Source organism: Xiphophorus couchianus, chromosome 15, assembly GCF_001444195.1.
Source record: "Xiphophorus couchianus chromosome 15, X_couchianus-1.0, whole genome shotgun sequence".
Lineage (NCBI taxonomy): Eukaryota > Metazoa > Chordata > Actinopteri > Cyprinodontiformes > Poeciliidae > Xiphophorus > Xiphophorus couchianus.
Window position 1 is genome coordinate 17,692,431 of NC_040242.1, and position 20,460 is coordinate 17,712,890.

Sequence of the window (20,460 nt, forward strand, 5' to 3'; positions counted from 1 at the left end):
TTTGTGATGCCTCCAGTGGGTCACAAAGCAAAACAGGCGATTGACACCCTCTGGTTTCAACTTCTGTGACCCTTCCAGCAGCCTGTGAAGTAGGCACAGAACAGCAGAGCGGGGGCCCTTTGGAAATATCTGCGGTCAGCTGCGCGGGGAGGAGGGAGCGAAGGAAAGAAACTTGCTTTTAATAAACAAGATAATGGATGCCATACGCCCCTTCTCACACCACTGCTGCTTGCAATCTCTCCCTCCTCTCCCCCCCCTCCCCTCTCTCTTACTACTTTGCCTTTTCCACCTTACATTTTCTATAAAAATTGCATTCATGCTTCAAGAATGGGGGAGGGGGAGGGGAAAGAGAGAAACTGAAAAAACAAGTCAATGGCGTGGAAAGGTTTGGCTTTGGTGGTGGTGGTGGGGGGGTGATCCTCAAACCAACAATTAACTGGCGTCAGGATGTTTATGGGCAGAGTTAGCTTAAGCGACTGGTCCTCAGATACTTTGGCGGTGGCCCTGTGCTCTTTGAACGTGGAAATTATGCAAAAACAAAGCAAAAAAAAAAAGGGGGGGGGAGCAGATCATTTGTCATAGCAAGGGGGTAAAAAAAACATTTTTTAGAAAAGTTGCTCTTGCTGTTTCAGATGTGAAGTCACAGCGCTTCGGTTTTTCTTTTCTTATTTTGCTTTGTGTGTCTCGAAGTGGGTAGAAAACACCTTAAGAGTATTTCTACAGTCAAGTTCAAAACAGATTTAAGCAAATTGGACATCGATACTGATGGGCCGAAGGACTCCTGCACCGGCATCAGAATGGAAAGCTGTGATGCCTGTTTCTTTGGGAACCCAGTTCTTCTGTTATAGAAATGACAGAAACATAGTGTTGAAAACAAAATTTTTCCTATTAGGATTTTTTTTTTTTTGCAGGAAATATGCAGGAAGTGACACTTCATTCTCCACCATTTCCCTAAACGCAGATTAGTGAAGCATTTTGCTGTGATTGCAGCAAATATTGGCAATCTGCATAGTATTCCTCTCAGAAAGCTTGTTTGTCCGTCTAGATCACAGGTGTCAAACTCCAGTCCTCAAGGGCCGCTGTCCTGCAGTTTTTAGATGTGCCACAAGTACAAAACACTGGAATGAAATGGCTTAATTACCTCCTTCTTGTGTAGATCAGTTCTCCAGAGCCTTAATGACCTAGTTATTCTATTCAGGTGTGGTGCAGCACAGGCACATCTAAAAGTTGCAGGACACCGGCCCTTGGGGACTGGAGTTCGACACCCCTGGTCTAGATCAGCTGGAGATCTGATATTAGTTTGAAAATACATTTAAACGACTGACCTTGGATAATCTTAAATCATCTAAAGAGTGAGGAAAGATAACTTTCCAGAAGAGGCAGGAGGTAGGTGTCTTTTTTTTTTTTAGTTTAGTTTTTCCACAATTAGCACCACCGTTGCTACGAATATCACTCAGACAAATACAGGTTGTCACGTCGTAACCTCGCCATGCTGACATTTCAACAGTTTAGCCTCTTTTTGGTTGACAAATGAGCAAAATCAGAGCTGCTCACATCTTCACAGCCAACTATTTATATTAGAACTGAAGGTAGATTAGATTGGAAACAGATCTAATGTCATTGATTTGTGTCAAAACGTGCCATTGTGGTGACACTGGTTTAATTATAATTCTGCTCTTGTAACACAAACCTGAAAAATATTTTTTTATAGTGCCTTGAAAACTTATTTGAACCCTCTTAAAATTATTCATAAAAGAGCCACAAACTTCAGTTTATTTTAAAGAGATTTTAAGTGATTAACCAACACAAAGTAATCATAACTGTGAAGTAAAAGGAAAATGATACGTATTATTGAGTCCATGCTTTGTAGAAGCACCGTTTTGGTGGAATTACAGCAAAGCATTCACACAGCATCATGCTGCCTCCACCATGTCGCTGTTTTGTTTCTTCCATCACATTCAAAACATTTCTATAGCGTCAATTTACAACAAATGTCTCGGTGTACTTTACAAAAAAATAATAATTTAAATTCACACTGACTGATCCCAGTGTCAAACAGTACAGTAATGCTCAATTGGTTACTGAAACTGTGTTGCAGCAATTCCTCACACTGAGCAGGCATGTAGCGACAGTGGAGAGAAAAAACTTTAACAGAACAGTCGTGACTTTTAAAGACAGATGATTGCGATGGATTTTATTTAGAGGTGTCGGGGTTGAATACAAACCCAAGCCACACTTTTCCGATTTTTACTGCTTCATAATTTTGAGCACTGGTTCCTCTTTAATATAAATCAAATAAAGTCCCAATAGAGAGCTTTACAGTTTGTGGATGCAGCAGAACAAAATGTGAAAAAGTTTAAGGGGTTGGAATACTTTTGCTAGGAGCTGGGCATGTCCTGTTAGTTTAGGCTTTTGTGCTGTCTGGTGAGAGAGGGAAGAAAAAAAAAAAAGCACAGGGGATCGGTGTTTTGGATCATTTCAGTGTCAGAGCCCATGACTCCGTATGAACACGTAATTTACATCCAAGGCAACAAAGTGGTTTTCACCGCAGAGTCATAGCTGTAAAACCGCCGCTAACTGGTTGATGTGGATCCCAGCGTCTTGTGAGACTTTATATTATGAAATCTAAAGTCTCTGAAGACTCCATCCTGGCCACCGCTCTGCTGCGCTGGGACTTCTTTTTTTTATTAGCTTGTCCGATCTCTTTTTTTTTTTTTCTTCCCTCATTCCCCATCTCTCCCTCCCCTTTTCTTAATTTTCATTGTCTTTCTCTCTGCTTCACTCTCATCTCCTGGTGCTGGTAAGCCCTGCGAGAACGTCACTGTGGTGTCGCGCCAAGTATTTTTGGCTCAGCGGTGCTTACATGTAAAATGTGAATTGATCTGATGTAATTTACTGCTAAAACCGTGCTTTTAAATGTATTTTTAAGGTAATATCTGTTCTGTCACCACAGCTCTTTACAGACTGACTTTCTCCGACACATTAGTGACGGGGCCTCATGTTTCTACGGAAGATAGAAAAGTTGAATAAAACGTGTCACCACTTGACTTTAAACTGAGAACTCGTAATTGATACGGTAAAGTAATTCAAATTAACTAACCACACAATATCTGTTCTTCTCTCAAATTTAATCACAGGAAGAGCAAACGCCTTCCCAGGTATCTCAGCTTCACCCTTCAACACTAATGTATTGTTTTTCAACCAGTGTAGGGGCAGGGGATTCCCTCCACCCCACCACGCCATCTTTTCCCGCCTTTGGCCAGACACTTGGCCGGCCCAATCCTCTGCTGGCACGGCGTGAGGCGCGGGCCTGCCAGAACACGCTGGAGAGCCAGGATTTAGCTGCTCCGCTCACAGGAATGTGTCAGTCAGCCCCCACCAGTCCGTCGCTGCTGATGATTCAAAATGACGATATAATGAAAGCGGTGAGGTGGAGAGAGTGGGTTACTGTGATGTGCTACTCTTACCCACTTTGCTATCAGCTGAGTGGGAGAGGAGAGGGGACGGTGCGTGGTGCCAAGAGAAATGTCCATTAGGGAATGTTGGTGAGTCAGGGTAAGTATGAGCAACTAATGATCGGTTGTTCGAACTGGGGCCTTGAAAGAATATTCATACCTATTAAACTTTTTCACATTTTATGTCACAAGAGCAAGCTGAAGAATGTTACTTATTAAAAAATATCTTTACATATTTGTTAAAACTGTCACTATGTGGCAAGGGTTGTATGAGACGGATAATCTGTGAAAAACCAGAAAGGTAGATGGATTGACTCCTGACCTCTGAAGCTTTGATGCAAGTCATCTTCCCTTCTCTCCCCGTTTCCTGTCTGCTTACTGTGACTAAATGGCACTAGCAATACAAAATCTAAAAAAAAACAAAAAAACTATTTGTCATGCGGTCCAAAAGTCTGGACTGCATCAAAAAGTGGCAAAAAGGAAGCCATTGTTGAAAGACAGAAAACACGAACAGTGACTATTAAAGCAATGTGTGAGATGAACGTGGGGGAAAAAAATCCCATTTATATTTGTAAAAATATAAAATGTTTGCAATATTAGAAATGATGGGGTGGGAGAGCTGGTTCAACACCAGACTGACTGGTCCATGACCAGATAATTTTGGGTCCCAAGCTGATTGCCTGATTATAAACTCTGGTCCCAAAAGCAAAGTGCTAATCCCAAATTACAGTCAGACTGTTTTATGAAAGATCTCTGGAGAGAAGGGAATCATACAGCAGTGGCTGCAAAATGCTAAATTACTCATTTATTTTTACAGGAATTAATTTTCCTGTGAAAAGTCCCTCCCTTTCTCAAACGGAGGGTCAGTTTACAATCGAATAGCAAATCACAAACAGTCGTCTCAGGAGATTCCACACAGAGTCACATAGGAGAGTCACAATCTGACTTTTTCAGCCTTTCTTGTCAAAAGTTGACCTTGTGTTCTACAACTTTGTATTTCTGTGTGCTTTTATGATGCAGTATTATGAACTCCCTTGTTGCTCACATGTGCTATACAAATACACTTCCCTGTCATTGTACAGAAGCTGAACAAAAAAAGAAACAACATAAGACATGGGTGGACAGGTACCTGTTGACTTTCTAATGTCAAAGACATTAGGTTGATCATCTGTGGATTGGAAGACAATGGACATTTCCAGCACTTTCATTTGGTATTGATAGAGTGGCCCAGTCAAAGCCCAGACCCAAGTTGTAAGTCAGTGTTAAAACTTAAAATGTCCTGTTCATACATGCTCAAGTGGATTTCAAAGACTACACAACAATTTCCCTACTGGTTGACACATGGTGTAGGAGTTGCTGTGAAAGTTGGTTCAACTTAGAACTGACTAATAAATGCAAAATCAACACCAGAACTTACACCATTTACGCTTTTCCTTCTAAATACATTTAAGTAGACCTTTGTGTTGGTTTATCACATTAAATCCCAATTAAATACATTTGAATTTGTGGCTGCACTGATACAAAACGTAAAAAAGTTCAATAGGTTGGGTACTTTTGGACAACATCGTAGGAGACGGTACCAATTTTCTCCAAGTTGCAGACAGACGTGGTGGTTTTTGGTCCAATATTTGTGGAAAATTCTCCTCGTTCGCCCCCCAACCCTTCCGAAAGCATTCAGGAACTAAAAATGACTTCAAGCAAAAGTATTCAAAAAAAGCAAAACAAAGGATCTGGATATAAAAAGGAGAAAGTTTCCATCCGCCCCACTCCCCCACCAACACAACTACTAGATTTCCAGTACATGAAATATTAATCAAGACGGATTGCTTCAACACGGGAGTGGGTGCATGGAGGGATTTGCATATTCAAGCCTCTTTCAGCTCACCCATTATTTCGTCCACCTTGTGGCTTCTGTCAGCTGAAGAATACCTCTGATGAAGGTGTCCTGGTCCGTCTGGGTGCCGTCGCCAGACAGATGTTGGCATTTGAATCAGAACCCTTGTGGGACCAGCGCGCTCCTCTGGGGGGAGAAGGTGGGGGGAACAAATTATATTGACAAACATGCATGAGATTCATCCCTCTGTCAGACAACCTTTTCAGCGGAGGAAACTTCCACCGAGTACGGCAGAACATTAATATTCTTTTTCTTTTTTTTTTTTTAATAAGTGACGACTTGCTTTCTCTTGACTGACGGATTAGTAGAGAAACACACACACAAAAAAGCGCAGTTTTTCCGTTTTCCTCTCAGAAGATTGCCGTTGGAACTTTAACAAAGCGCCGTCTCCTCACTTAACCAGGTGAGCGGAGAGCAATTGTGGCCCCTTTTAGCGCCGGCGTCCCATTTCGGCGTCCCAGCGAGGGTGTTGAGTCTAATCTGTGGCTAAGTATTCTGATACTCCTCGCTTTCCCTGATGTCTCCCGGGGGATGTCCTAGCTTGGCCGTCAGCTCAAGATTAATTAAAACTTCCCGTGTCCCTGCAGACGTATTAGCGAGCTGAGAGCCAGTCAAACACCAGTTAGCGGTTAGTGCAGCAGAGGCTAATACCTTCCGCTTCAAGATGCCGTGCTATAATTAATAACTACTACCTCTCTTCTTGCTCAAGCATCTGAAGTTGGTATTCTGAGCATGTGACCGAAAGACTTTTATCCTTTATACAGGCTGGCACTGGGGAGTGAAAGCAGTGTTTTTGTCTTTTTTCAAGTTAATAACACTCTTCAACATAGCACATGTGAACCATTTTAAAATAAGCGACTCATGTTTTCTTTGCCTTTTTTCAGTATGCGTCTATCAAATGTCTGGAGAGCTTATCTGCAAAGGCTATGTTAGGGTCTTATGGTTATACAGTAATTTTGTATTTGAAATGGTCCATCCTGAAGCTAATCTGATGCAGTGGTCAGAAGTTTACATACGCTCATGATCAGCATCAGCATCAAGAATTTGGGGCTTCTGTAGACACTGTGGAAGGAGTGTTATACAAGAATAGAGGTCTTTTTTTAATCCACACCAGGTGACGATTATAGGTACAAACTCAAAAAATATACATATACCCTCATTAATATTTGGATAAGTTTCTTTTGGCATGATGGATAGGTAACATGGATGGAAATTTAACAACTCGTCTTAATGTTTAAATTGCTTGGTTTCCTGTCTTAGCCCCATCTTAAGCACAGTGTACAACATTTCAGTAAGACTAAGATCAGAGCGATTCAGGAGGTTAAAGTATTTTTTGTCCAGGAACATAGTGCCATTTTCTAGCACAATCAAGTAACTGTTACCTTCCGTTGTTATAAGAAGTTGTATATGTCAAACATAACTTCTAAAAAAATTAGGCTTTGTAATTTAATGCCCTGACGTTGGGCCTCTGGCTCTTTAAAAACTCCTGCTCTTTCTGAAATTCCTCCTTCAAAAAATCTTCATAACATCACTCCCCTATTGACCTTTTAACAAAGTTTTTACCAGCATTGAACTGAGAAGTAGCTTGTCTAATGAGCTCAGCTGATGCACAGTACCAAAAGGTATTTGCTAATTGCTACTGGCTAGTCTGAAGGAGCTGAGTTGTGGTGGATGGGTGCTCTGTGAGGCTCTGAGGAGGAGCTTCATCCCCGAAGGAGGTGCCCCTGCTTCCCCACCCTGTTGCACAGCTGAATGGTTGCCACAGGTGATTCAAGGATTTCTCACACATGCATGAAAGAATCAAGACAACACTGCAGGTGTTTTTTTGATGATAGAATAACATCATAACATGACGTTAAGCTAAAAAAAGTTGATTTTACAACATTTTACATTTCTGCTCGTATTGCACATTTCAGTTATTTTCATACATTGTGAATAGCTGGTTTTTTAATGAAATGCATGCACATTTTGTGCATATTTTTTTAACTGATTCTACTCATTTGCACATTTCTTTGGATGGGAGTTTGCTTCTTCTTTTTAAGTGCAAACGTTTTTTTAAGGTTTGTCCTTACAGTACAGTATCTTATCCCTAATTTGTTTTTCATTTATTTTAATACTTTTGTCTTTGTGCGAACCTCAAAATCCTGCCACTTTGTTGCTGCGGGACAGTAAGGGATTTTTTTCTTCTACTCCATTTAAGCTTCATAGTTTGGCCATCAAGCTGTTCAGGAGCAGATACTTTCTAAGTGTTCATAAATTCTCTTTAACCTTTCCTGGGCTGTGGTCTGAGTTTTCGGTCTGATTCGTACTAAAACTGTGTTTTAGTACGAGGCTGTGTCAGTGTTTCCATTATCTATCCCACTGATTACAATTTTACAGGAACCACTAAGCCTCTAACTGATTGGAAAATAAAAGCTACTGGGACACCAGTATCTATGTCTACAGTGGAGTGAGTCTAGGAGGACAATTAAAATGTACGTCGATTCTGGTAAAATAAGTTATTTAATTTAGCTCTTCTGACTGGAGACATGCTCAGATGTCCAAGCAAATTAATCCAAAGACTTGTTAAAGGCTACAGATAATGCCATGGATATTCATGATATCCATGGCAATCATGTTTGCATATTTGAGAATTGTGTGTGTAGTTCGTACAGTGTGATCTATGATTTGAGAAAATTCATTTGTGACCATAACTTTATGTAGCTTCTTTTTTTAAAAAAACCACGGCAGAAAAACTGGCATTGAAAAGTTGATTAAAAACATGCAAAAAATTAGTTTTGACATTCTGAACATTTCATCTGCCCAATCATCCTGTTATTCAAACTAAAGACATTGATACTTTTGGAATGTCACACAATTCCCTCCATGTTCATATTTGTTGTAAATCCCATTTAAAAAAAACATATTTTAAGAAACTGTAAGGATAATCAATTCAGTTCCTTTGTGAATCCAAAAATAACTTTTAAAGACAACAGCTACACTTTTTGCAACTGCAGCTAAATAAACCAACTGAGATTAGATTCTATTTGCGCGCAACTTTCCTCTTTTGCAAAGCTCGATGATTTTAAATATTTTTCTTCTCTATCTTCACACTTCCTGTTACCAAATGGACCCATGCGCTTTAGATGAGGTTTTATTTTCACTTAAAAGACTCAAGCTGTCTCCAGACCTGGCTTTTGAATAAACATGGGCTTAGGGGTGTGGGGGGGGGGGTTCAGGGGGGACTAGATTGCCTGTGGTTTGGCAAAATGTCACCACAGAGAAACACGGAGCTAGATGGGGCCCTGATCTGCTTGATCACAGAGTCCACTGAAAGGGTAGGAGTGAGATAAATTTAACTAGCACATACAAGGCGAAAATATACAAATACACACAGATAGAGTCTAAGCGGATCATAGTGTTGCCTTTATGTCCAACTGGAAGGCGGGGTGAAACGCTGAATACGAGCTATTCCAGGTTAGAGGACCTGACCAGCACCTTTAAAGGATTCAAGGAAAAGACACGAGGGTGTGGAGAGAGGATCTAAAGAATCCCTGCAATATTAATGTCCAAAATGTCACAGAAAAGTCACTGGAGCTCCTGGTTAGGTTTGCAGAGCAACGCAGAGTCTCGGTGTGAGACTGTGCCTCGTATAATGAATGAACTAAAGGCTCCCGCCATCAATCCCTCTGGACTAAGGTTTGTTTCTGAGTCGCGCATGGTCAGGATTGTCAAGAGACACCGTGTCTAGACATAAAGGGTGGGGGGAAACAAACAGCGCCCCCCATTGGGTTCATTTCAAAGAACAGGATTGTTGTAGGGAAAACCTATGCGGAGATGATTTGCTTATATTCTGGGGCAAAACAGGATCCTGTTGTGAAGAAATTAACCGTAGACGGATATGGCAAGGTCTGTGTTACTCGGATTTGAACTTCCATCTGTAAAAAGTGCTTTTTTTCAGGTCCCTTCAAAATGAACCAGTAGAACCATTGTCCTCACCAAAACAACTCTGGCAACGAAACTCCAAATAATTAGAAGCATATGACACTACTAATTTATTAAGCGTAATGGTGTTATTACATATGCCTGTCAATGAGTACAAAAGTATGGAAAAACTCTGAAATTACTTATAATTTCTAAGTAATTGCACATTTAAGCACTGGTCACTGATTTGTCCATTTTTGTGTATGAGACTGTTTATTTATTCAGTGGAAGATTTATATATGTTCAGTAGTTTCGCACTGCCCAAAGTTCACTTCTGATTAGTTGATCAGTTCCTCCTGTCCTGGACTCGGTGGGTATTTGTGCTACAATCAGAAAGTTGAGGTTTGATTTCAGCTTCATCCTGTTGAATGTTGATGTGGATAATAGGCTGTGTCACTGGATAGAACAGTGAAGGGCGTTCACATCCACGCCCTTCACTGTTCTATGGGTGACCTCAAGATAGCAGATAATTAGCCTACTATTCTAATTAAAAATAAAAGCAAGATGTCAATTATACTTGCTGTTTAAAGCATTCAGCATTCCAGGTGAGTGAAATTTTGTTAGTGTAGACCCCATAGCATTATTCAAGAATACAAAAATAGAAAAAAAAAATCACAATACGCTTTTAAATCTCTGGGTAAGATACCGGTCTGATAAGTCTCTAAGGAACTGCTCGAAGGCAGCATTTCTCCTGAATTCCTCCTCTTCACTGGACAAATCACCATCTAAAGCCTTCAGCTTATGAAGTCACACTTACGCATTTCATTTGAGCACACCTCTATTATCACCCTGGGTCAAAGAATATATGGATATTTGCTTTTGATCACCTCCCCCTATAAAAGACGCTGCACTCAGATTCAAACTCAGGCCGAACGTGCACAGATGAGCCCGCGCAACGTCTCTTTTGAGAGCGTGTAAGCCTCTTATATCGAAATGGTTTGTTTGTCCCCGAGTCACAAATCATTAAGTATTTTGCTCCACTTTTTCGCTCAGTGGGTTGTATGAAAATGAGCAACAAGCCTGTATGCCTCCTGTGTACGGATTATGAGCCCGTGTTTGTGAGGGTCTGACTCTAATGGGCAAGTAATTACAGTTTGTTTATGAGTTTATCGATGCATGCCACCACCATGCCTGCACGGGTTATGGGCAATGCGAGATAAGGATCGCGCATTTATTATTATTCTCCCGCACTCCCTCTAAAGAGCGAGTTAACTCGCATTGTGAACTCCCACCGAGATCATATTACAAGGCCCAATACTTTTAAGCTGTGCTGCCGTTGGTATGAATCTATCCCAGCTTCACCACCTTGGGATGAAGCAAAAATCTAGATTTTTTTTTTAACTTTCATCTGAAGAACAAACGTGGGGAGAAAAAAAATAAAGAAATTACTCATCTACACCTCCTTAAGCAATATTCTTCACCTAACAAGGTCAAGAGTTCGTCTGTGTTTACAATCACTCACAGCTTTGGGGCAAAATCTGTGGGGGCCGGATGGTAGGTCAGGATCCTGCGCCGTCTCGGGGCTCTGGGCGTGTTTTTCTGTGGCGTGTTGTCAGCACGGCAACAACAGCAGGCGGCTTCAGATCCTGCTCTCGTTTCCCGGGCTCCTGACGACCTGCATGGCATATGCTCTGGGAGCGCTTGACGCAGACCTGCTCGCCTCCATTTGTGTTTGTGCGGTCAGATTTAATCAAAATGGCATCTGTTGGTGTTTAATGTGAGTAATTGTTCCATACAATACACGCCTATGTGTGTGTGTGTTCGCGCAAGCGAAAACCAATGTTAGCGCACACCGAAGGGGAATGTTTGGGCAAATGCGGCTTCTCACTGTATGCACTCACTCGGATTACTATTGATGCATAATTTTGCCCCACATGTTGTCAACACCCTGGACTGCTTTCTTCTTCTTCTTTTTTTTCCCCTGCAACTATGTCTTCTTGTTATGAGCACATTCCCTCTGTGACGGCATGCTGGCCTGTGTCAAATTATGTGCCAAAGTAATAACTGTGTTGTATGAATGTACCTGCAACTGGCTGTTGAAATAAATTTCCTCCTCGACAACAAATACATCTCTAATCAAATCTACCCCCTCCTATCTTGCCAGAGCGAAGATACATGGACATATAGCATAGGAGTGTGTGTGGCCGCATGTGTTTCGCTGCCAAGTGTGAGAGCAGAGATGGGAGTGCAAGTGTGTGCATGACTCCAGTATGTGTCTGTGTGTGTGTTTGTGTACAGTATGCGTGTTTGCATTAAGGTTTGCCTAAGAGCCCATTGTTGACTTCAAAAGGATTCCTCTGAGGTTTTAATTATGCTACTGCTTAGCTTGGCACCAGAAAAAGAGAGTGATCCTGGCTGAAGCCTATAAATCTCTCACTGCGTTCACATCCACGCCCTTCAAAGTCATCGACTTGCCTGGACCTCCCAGACGCATTAAGAAGAAGTGTTCATATAGGGCCCAAGGACTCACCTCGCTGACAAACACAAACACATACACACACGGTCGGGAGCAAAGAGCAGAGGACACATGGGCTAACAGCTGCCGGAGCTGATTTGTCCACACGTGTGTTCGTTTATGCTGCCGACCATGCTTGTAGGTGTGCAAAAAGACTCATTAATAAAGAATACATTTCTTTATGTACGCTGCTAAACGACTGTTGAGTCGTTTAGCAGCGTATGTTCTTCAAAAAGAATATTGCATGTCTGAATTTCTTTTCATAGGCCCCTTTAGACAGTGTTAAAAAAAATCACAGTATAGTGATAAGAATCAACAAGAACATTGATATTCAAACCTAGTCCGGTAGACTCGGTTTGATTGGGGACCAAAATTGCAACATTTTCAATTGATGCGGTTCGCTTTCTGTGTCAAACGATCCAAACTATTTGAAAAACCTGTTCCCCTCCTCACCTGTGGTGGCGCTGCCCCAAGAACCACTGAAGGAAACAACAGGAAAATATCCAAAGAAGACATGAGCGCAACTTCCTTCTTTACAAAATGTAAACAAAAATTGAGCAGCATCAGATTCTAGTGGTTGTAGAATTTCTCTTGTCTTTGGTAAAAGGCCACATCCCGCTAATACTAGACTAGCATGATTGTTTGGGTTGTATTTACCCAGAATGCTCTACGCCGCAATCTGCTTCCTGCTTTTGGAACAGTCTATGGTGCGCTTGCATCCCCATACTCAGTCAGACCGCATCAAAATTCGATTACGTAATCACACCTCCGCAAACAAAAATTTGTTTGATTAAAGCGGACTAAACAGGGCTGGTGTTTAATGCACCCTTAATAATGTGTTGGCAGAGCTTTCATTTGGATATCAAAAGTGTAAAATGATTCTAAGTATTTAAGATGGATCATGAAGGTTTTCCCTTCTTGGTTGTCCTTTATCATATTGTTAGCTTATCTGGGCGTTGAATGCACTGTTATTGAGCCCAATAGCGGCACTAGCCAGTACCATGGCCTCATACCAAAGCTAAAACCTCATCACACAGAGACCAGGCAGGCAGTGATCCAAGTATATTATTGTTTCAACACCCACGCTGCTGTGTACCCTTGACTTCTCTGGATTCAATCAAACTCTCATCAAGCAACTGCTACAAACAGTCCACTATCCATTACAAAAATGGTGCACCATGTCAAGGCCCGCACGTACAAGTTTGAATGCACTGAAACTGGGCTCCCAACTGGACTGTAGTCCACGCACCTCCAAATCGTGCATATACTCGAATTTGCTGGATAGTTGGAGACTGGGGAAAATTTGAGGTTTTCAGCATTTTTCAACTCAAGATGTATTTGTTGAGCTGTCAAAGAAAAACCCCAGAACCATATTTTGGACTAAGGTAGGAGAAGAAAAAAGTAAGACATTGCTCAAAGGGTATTGGTAAAAAAATAAAAAATAAATCTAATTATTGCCTACTTCAGCTCTCAGTTCCAGTATGATTCAATAACAATGATCAGTAAAAAACTCAGATTTTTCATTTTGTTTACTGTTTCTTAATGAACCACTTGAATTATGAAAAATAGTGTATTTACAGAAAAACCTTTCATTTAGACCCTTGCATGCTACTGATGAACAGATGAAAGTGCTGATGTCATTTCCTCATCTATAAGAAGGCTTAAACTACTGGTGAAAGTGCAGATACCTCTTACGTGTAGCACACACAGAAAATCTACAGTCTGAGAGGAAACAAGCTGGTTCCAAATTTGCTGAACACAAGGCATATTTGGAGGCCATATCACAGTTATCCACTACAAAAGTGGCCTTATGCAACATCTTCTAGCTAACCTTTGCTTGAAATCACAATTTTTATCAAAAACAATTACTTCATGTAAAAATCGATCTATTTAACTAAGACTAGGTTTGGATGTGGTACTGCAAAAAATAATCCCAAGAAAATGCACTAAAGTATGCGGCAAAATATAGGAGGAGCGTGAATACTTTTGCAAGGCACTGCAACACTTTTTTAGAATCTAATTTTGTTAGAAAGAACTCAGAGGATTCTCAGTAGAGGTGTATGTTAAAGACACTTGCCTCAAAATGTTCTATTACCTTCCAAGGAGCTTGCAGTTAGGCTGCAGTAAGGAGATAAACCTGGAGGTTGTAAGTCTCAATACCATCAGATTCTGAACCATAAATCCAGCTGATGATCCAGAACGGGTTGTTTAGTTTTTTTAACTTCTAAGATTTGCAAAGAAGTCTGCCAACAGAGAGGCAAACGAGACAAGCAAACCTGCACACTCACACCTAAGGGCAATTCAGATCACCTATCAAGCAAGTTTTTGGATGATGGGAAGAAGGTAGAGAGAGTACTCAGGGAAAGCCCACGCACGCACAGGAAGAACATATCAACTCCAAACACAGAGACCACTGTCAAACATTTAGCTGGGAACCTTCTAGCTGTTAGGCTTAAACATGTGTCTGCTCCAATTGGAGCTGTGTCCGATGTTTCAACTCTGCATGTTGGCATGAGTCCCCACATTAAGTAGAATTCAATTAATCATTTGAGCAAAGAACTTCAGAACTCTCATTGGTGAAAGCGTGATAGTAGGATTTAGTTGATAACAACAAGTGTGGACTTGGTCTTCAAGTCTGATGACCTGAGTCTTGAGTGCTTGCATTAACTCCCCATTACAATTCCTCTAAGAGGTTTTGTTGCAGTGATACAAAAATAATAATAAAAAAATGTCTTCCACTAGCAATAACAGCAGAAAATGTTTTTGTGCCTGTATTTTTACCATGAAATGACTTTCTTGATGTCTTCCAGAGAGGGTGACATATAGTTAATGTAGTGTATCCCCCTCCTCCGTCTTACCCATATGCCTCTGAATCTGAAGTGGAATAACCGGAATTATCTCAAAGGCAAATGATGGTTGTTGGTAGCAGACAATCTTCAAATGACTGTATCTTTTATCCGTGTACCCTTATTTAGGGTAAAACAGAAGGAGTGAGGGACTTGAAAAGTGATACATCTCCGTACCTACTTAAAAGAGTTTCCCCTCTCAGCGAGAGATTAAGAGCAAGATGGTATTTTTCTTTCGTTTTTTTCTTGTTATTCTTCACCATTGCACTCCACCCTCCTCATTAGAGACCATGCATATTCTCCCAGGAGAGTCCTCCGACGTTACAACCCTTCTCCACAGGTACAGGTCTCTGGGGTCCTTCACTTTTTCTTCATCCTGTTCCATCTCCTCCCCTTTCCTCCTTTTTGCTCTCCTTCCATGTTATCTACTCGTCAGTCTCCCAGTCCATCACCCTTCTTTTTATGTACTTCCCACTCCCTACGCCTTTAGATCATCTCTACCTCCATCTCCCCACCTATACCTCTGTACCTTTACCTCGGTTGGGGCTCGGTGCGCTCGCTCCCATCTTCGCTCTTTCTCGCCTTCCTCCTCTCTCACCTTCCATCTGCATATGCAAGTGCTTATTTTGAAGTCGTGGCCCACAACAGATATTCAATATTAATGAGGACCCTCATGAATTTTTGAGCTCTAATTAGACGACTCACAGTTCGTTAACTGAGAGGGTTTCAGTGCTCAGTAGTGGTGATGGAGGGCTTGAGAGGGGTGTGTGCTGCGAGAGAGGGACAGTTCCACCCTTATCCGCCACCTCTGCACTCCCCGCACCACCACCCCGGATGATATTCCTGAATGGTGGTGACAACATTGTAAGGGGGGCCGTGATCGGCAGGCCTCATTAGAAGACAGCTGGCCATTAGTTTGCGAGGCCCGTGCATTGTATCATCTCTGCTATCCGTCTCCTGCTGGGACATTATTTAGTTATTCTATTTTATCGTCACTTCAAATGATGCAACGGCTTTTTCAGGCACAAGGAGACAGATGTAGGATTGAATCAAGAAGTTGACACCTCCACCCATCTGTAGCAAGAGACGCATCCTTTATATAGACATGAATGGCCAAGTCATCCATCCATGACTTGTGTGTCTCCTCTTGGTTGGGTTTACAAGCTTTAAAGGTTAACACGTCCCCAATGTCCACACATTCCTCAATTTCGCAATCCTTCCCCCAAGAGTCTTTTCAATGCATTCCATCTGCCCTTCTTTGGTGTTTGATACCCAAAGGTGTGTCATGATGAGCAGATACTACAGGCATCCTCGCCTACCGCCAGCCCACCCTCCCATTCAGACCCCATTCCCAATCCCCACCCACCCTTTTCCCTGCTTACTTGTGCATATGCAGAGGAAGGAAGCATCTCCGCTGTGGCAGCAGCAAAACACCGAACTACAAAAGAGATGCGCACCTCTGACAGTAACCATCAAGAAGGGCGTTGACAGAATAAGGGCGGGAGATGATGATCTGAGAGGCAGAGATGTGCAGGAGGAGGTGAGAAGGAAAGAGAAAGGGCTTTCTTTCCTCACACTCCCCCTTTCTTCATACTTTTTTTCCTTCTTTTTTCCCAAGATTCATCAAGTCCCACTTGACATATGTCTGACTGAGGTGACGTTAATCTCCCCAGAGGGTAGGGTCCCCCTTTCTCCTCTCTGTGCCACTCCTTCACCGAGCCCTTTCCTTTTTCCCGTCAATTTACATTTCAAAACAGGCGATGAGCCGATCAAAGACGGTCACTAACGATGAGGCCTTTCATCAGTGGCTGGCGTGGAATACGGAGATAGTATACAGTCAGGTTTCATTGATCATAAGCAGGTGGGTGTGCTGTTTGGCAATGGGGCTGTGTGCTCGCAGGGCTCCTGTCATTCTTTTACCCCCAAGTTTGTCTCTTGGGGCAAGGCGTTGCTAACGAGCGGTGTGCCAGCAGGTCTCACCCGGGAACGTCTTTGTCAACCGGCAGCCTTACATGCCAGTGAATTAATTGCAAGCACCTGCAATTGCATGAAATGCAAATAAAGATGGAAATGTTATTTTAATGGGGGAGTTTTGATGGTCACCTGACTGTATAAAATAGCAGGGCAGCAGATGGAGGCACAAATTGGCAACTTAAAAACAAAAACATTTTATATATACTTGTAGTTTTGTCAAGTGGGAACTTTCCTTCGGTTTGTCATGAGAACAAAATTACAACTTTTGCGCAAGCAAAAGCAGTGAATATTAACAATAAATACTGAGTCAGACCCATAATCTTGGGATCATGCCCCCCTTCACTCCCCAAGGGCGTGAGATTATATTAGCAGAGACATTCATCTCCAATAATTTAGTAATGTAGATAGTAGATTAACTCTATTCCCTCCTGTCTGCCAACACCTGGGGCATAACTCATATTCAATACCTCCTTGTTCTCACACTACATTCAAATGGTTGTAGGTGGCCTGGCCTACCCACTACGCTCATTTGACTCCAAATTACCGTGCTCTCCGGGGAGACGATTCAATAGAAGCTGACCAAGAGACCTCACCTACCGCACCCCCCTCCTTTCTCCAACACCATCACCCCCTCCCCATTCACACAAGGCTACAGACACTTTTTCACTCAATTACTATTGCAGATCGCGCCACTAAGGTGTAAAAAGAGCCGGATCATGAACATTAATGCCTAATCACGTGTCATTTCATAGCACTCACTTCCAATGAAAACCAGTGCCGCTTTTTCCTGTAATTATAACAAAGTGGCAGAAGGAAGGCACGCAAAAAATCGTCTTTGAGGGAGGAATGGCAAAAAAACCCCTGCAGAGATAGATTTCAGATGGCATATTTGCACTGAGGAATTTTGACTTTTTTTTCCGCCCTTCTTTGCTTTCCTTCCAAAAAGCAACCCGCCGTTTTGCCGAGCCTGCAGCTCCCGGGGTAGTATGCTTTTTATTATTTTTCCAATTAGAGTCAATTGACCTGACAGAATGGAGGGCAATTAGTGATATTTCCCCCTCCTCGCAGGCCTGCGGGGTAATTTGCTGGAGGTTCTCTGCAGTGCTTTATGCGGATACACGCCCCGCCCCGTAAACCCTTTCTGGAGCATAATAGCTTATGATTTTTCCAGGGTATATCTCCTCTTAGTTTCCTCTTTCTCCCAAAAGAAGTACAATTTCAAGCTGGTGAAGGGTGTCATCTCTTAGACGGCCTATAAATTCCCTTTATCGCACAAAAAGAGGGTCTAGTAAAGGCATCGCTTTAGCGTTTATGCATGGAAATGAGGTTTTTTTTTACTCATGTTTGGGGATTGTTGCCAGAGTGGTAGCTGTAGCTGTGTTGGTTTCATAACATATCCATCCAAGGAGGCATAATTGTGAGTGGATCAATTATCCGAGTGTATGCAGAATCAACTTGTGGCATTGAAAGATGTACTTACGGAGGATGGAGAGGAGGTGTTGCGGGGCGAGCTCGTTGGCTTAAATCTCGCCTTGCTATTGATAAACTTGATGAATGTAATTTGTGCCTGCAACCCTGGGTTTTTGTCCCCCGTTTTTATACCTGCGATGCCAGAATGCTCTGCTCCTGTATGCAGAAAAAGCACAATGGCCCAGTCCACGTTGGCTCCCGTCTGAATACCTGTATCTGCCTGTGCCTCTGCTGACGAGCCTGACACACAAAGAAGAAAATAATCTTCTGAACTAAGCTCGTCTGGCACATCCACTGCTGAGTCTATAAGTGCGGAGGAAATCTCCTCAAACTGATGCACTGAAATAAATACGCTTAATTTACCGATGATGAAGCTGCGGCGGAAACTGTAAAGGCCGTCAAATAAAGGAGCCATCGGCGGAGCCGCATCGAGACCGAGACGCGAGACAGTATGGGTTAGTGGCGCATGCTATGTGTATAGTTAAATGCAAATTCACCCTGAGATGAGGGTGTTTGGGGGGGGGGGGGGATAAGGAGAGGAGGAGGCAACAAAAACACATTTGATTCATTGGGTAAAATTTATTCCATGCATGCGAATGCACTGCCCCAACCCGAGCACATCATTTGCTCGACATTCAGTACATCTGTTGTGTTAAGTGACTGTAATTTAGGTGACATTGGCACAAAGCCTCTTAATGTAGCCCCGGTGGACCCCCTGTAAGAGGGGGCATGCGGGAATAAACAGAGGCATCTCGCAGCTGGAGCTGCGTCAAGGATCATTTCCCTCTTCACATGATTAATTACAGTTTGATCACTTGAATCTAAATCTGATTAATTTTGGTCACATGTCAGGGAGGCATCGGCGGTCCGCGATGTATACTGTGTTAATCTGCGGCAAACTCTCCTTGAGAATCCTTTTTTTTTATTTTTTTTTTTTATGAGGCTACAACATGTGCAACTAATGTCGTGCACATGTGAGGAGCTGAAATGATCACTTTGTGTTGTTCAAGCATAAATCTTTGCGGTCTCATCTGTAAATGTGTGAAACTGGCACTGGGAAAATGAAATATGCTTCCTCTAATGGGCCATCCTTGCAATGGGGTGATTTGAGATATACATTTATGGTCTCTGCGTTCTGCATAAGTTTAAAAAAAAAGAAAGGGAGAGAGAGAGACAAGCTGCTAACTGTTGTCCAACATTAACCTTCCTGTGATATTTGGTTGATGGGGCTGGTTTGATTAGTTTAAGGTGAAACGGTTTTATGTTTCACCTTAAGCTGTATATTCACTGCGACCAGCAGTGGATATACAGCAAAAACAGCCGTGATATAGACATGCAGATCGTAAGGAGGACCTCTTTAGCGGTCAAAGCTTCGCCATGACCACAAGTTTACAGTATGACTCTCCATTGTTTACCCGCCTTTCTCTCTGCTGCAGCCTAAAAACCCACATAAAGACTTTCTAAATTCACTTATTTCATGCCACTTTAGTTCTGTTGGGGTATTGACTAAAATCCTCAAAATCCTCCAGAAAGTTGTCAAAGAGTTAGCCAGTTGGAGACAACATGCAATCGTAGAGTGGAACACCAAAACCTTGAGCCACAACAGAATTTTAATAATGCTAGGATGGGGGTGGTGTGGGGTTGGAGTCAGGTGTTAATGGAAGACAAAGATGTAGCATGAGTATGAATGACAAAAATGATCACAAGCATAGCTATAACTGATTGATTAAATAACTGAAATGTTAAGTAAAAACTTGTTAGAAATCTTCTACCCCAAATTCATATTTGCCACAAACAAATAAATCACTCACTTGTGAGTTTTTGAGCAGACCAGGACACTGGAGGGCAATGCAAATTAATAAGGGTAGCCATAGCCCCACTGGTGTCCCCGCCTCTACTGCTGTCACTGTTTCCAAATTGGATTTTTTTCCCTGCAAACTCTTTTTTTTTTATTTGCAATATATATTAAAAAATAGATTACAATGATTTGTAAATTAGGCAAAATGGATATTTTTTTTAATCTTATACTTTTGTGACATTATTGCGGCTCACATTTCTTTAACCTTGTTGGTGTATTCACTTTATAGATAATCGTAAAGTTTTTTAAGAGCTAGCAAGTTGTAGATAATGTAATATTTTAGGGTGGAACACCAAAACCTACGGATAAAACATAATTTTAATATGCTGTTGCTATATAGATTGGGTGGTGTTAATGGAGGACATAAAGATGCAACACGACAAAATATATCACATGCATAACTATTATTGATTGATTAAATAATAAATACACCTTTTTAGAAATCTTGTCTTAAATTCATATTTCCCCAAAACCATGTACATTTTGTACCTGGAACATTGACATCGTCACACTGGAGGCCCATGCAATTTTTAATGTTTGTTTTT

General features: G+C 41.9%; 1 long non-coding RNA gene across 1 annotated transcript in view; it reads right to left on the bottom strand.

Moving 5' to 3' along the window:
* Positions 1 to 570: 570 nt before the first annotated feature.
* LOC114158341 (uncharacterized) overlaps positions 571 to 20,460 on the bottom strand; it is a 60,172-nt gene continuing 40,282 nt past the window's right edge. Inside the window, exons 4-5 of the long non-coding RNA XR_003598398.1 lie at positions 5,341 to 5,475; positions 571 to 839 (exon numbers count right to left, since the gene is read on the bottom strand). This is a non-coding gene — a long non-coding RNA (uncharacterized LOC114158341). The remainder of the gene's footprint in view (positions 840 to 5,340; positions 5,476 to 20,460) is intronic.